Raw genomic sequence first — 1,832 nt, forward strand, 5'->3', positions numbered from 1 at the left:
TATTACTAACTATTATTAATAACTTTGACTAATAACCTTTATTATTATTATTATTATTATTATTATTATTATTACTATTATTACTATTATTATTATTATTATTATTATTATTATTGTTATTATTGTTATTATTATTATTATTATTAATATTATTGTTAGTTGTAGTAGTAGCAGCAGTAATAGTAGTAGTAGAAGTAGAAGTAGTAGTAGTAGTAGTAGTACTAGTAGTAGTAGTAGTAGTAGTCGTCATATTATTAGTAGTATGATTTAATAATAAAGAAAATCCTGTCTTTAGACCTTGTATATGTCTGTGTGACTGGAATGCTAATGAACTTAAGCTTGAACGAGCATGGCCTTACAGTTTAGTCTTTGAGTCTTCAAAAAGCTTAGGTTAATATAAGATAAGATAAGATAAGATAAGATAAGATAAGACAAGATAAGATAAGATAAGACAAGATAAGACAAGATAAGATAAGATAAGATAAGATAAGATAAGATAAGATTATATTGATCAGGAATTGCAGCGGCAAAGCAGTGCAAATCAAGAATGAGATGAAAAAAAAAATCAAATAAAAATGAACTTTTATGTCCACTTATATCCATGGAGACGTGTAAATAAATGTTATTTTGGGCTCGTCTGTTGTTGCATTTCATTTGTATTTCTTCTGTTTTTTTTAGTTCACTCTCTTTCTGGTACCTCGTCCTCAGTAAGGATGCTGCGCAGCTTCCGGTCCGTATCCCGGAAGTGACATCGCCATCACGCGTGCTTTCAGGAAGAGACGCATCAGCGGCGGTGCATCGCTGACAACAACGGGTACGAAGGCGAAAATCAGCGGCCTGTCCTGGTCTCTCGCTGTCATACTGCAAATGTGCGTTTATGAAGTAAAACCGCAACGGGCTGTTACTCAGTTCTCGAAAATATTCACGTCCGCCATTGTCTTGTTTATCATCCAGGTGGCTAACGTTAGCCCTAGCTAGTGATGTGTCACGGCCTGCTCCTAAGCTGATGACAGCTAACGACGTTGCGTCACTAAGTTTGTTTTCCTTTCTCTGAACTTCACTGGTTTTAACTGATGTGGAAATTGTAGTTGATTAAACCTTTCAAACAAGTCAGAGAAACACCTCACACATCTAAACACCTAACTCTGGTAGACATCGTGTGTGTGTGCAGTGTATGTATATATATATATATGTATACATATGTATGCATATATATGTATAGATATATATATATAAATATATATGCAAACTTGCACAATTCCCTGTTTTTGAGTGTGAATACAGAGGTTTATTGTATATTGCCAAATTCTCAAATGTTGTAGTTATTTATAGGTATATTGTATATTACCATTTCTCTCTGCTTTAAGTATTTTTTTTCATTGTATTGTATATTGCGATTTTGAATTTTAGTTAATCTTTGGGTTTGTTACCGGCCAAGTATTTTATTACTTAATTATTATTATTGCCTATTATTTTGTGAGCTTCTGTAACACTGCAATTTACCCCTGGGGATTACTGACATATCTATCTATCTCTCTATCTATCTATCTATCCATCTATCTACTAATCTATCTAATTACAATGAGGTCGTTTCATCTATAGTGTGGCGCCACTTGATGTCACATTAGCGAGCTTCCCAACCATATATATATATGGGAAGGCTTACAAAGGACATGAGTCACAAATGATAATTCAGCTTGTTTAAGCCGTTAACATAATTATGGCCGCAAACCAAGGTATTGAGAAATTCCCGCTTGACTGTTGATAATAACTGTCCAGCATCCTCTCCTTCCGCCTACAGGTCAGACCGATGAAGTGACTAGCGGGATAGG

This window comes from Zeus faber (genome assembly GCF_960531495.2).
Source record: "Zeus faber genome assembly, chromosome: 1".
In the NCBI taxonomy this organism is placed as follows: domain Eukaryota; kingdom Metazoa; phylum Chordata; class Actinopteri; order Zeiformes; family Zeidae; genus Zeus; species Zeus faber.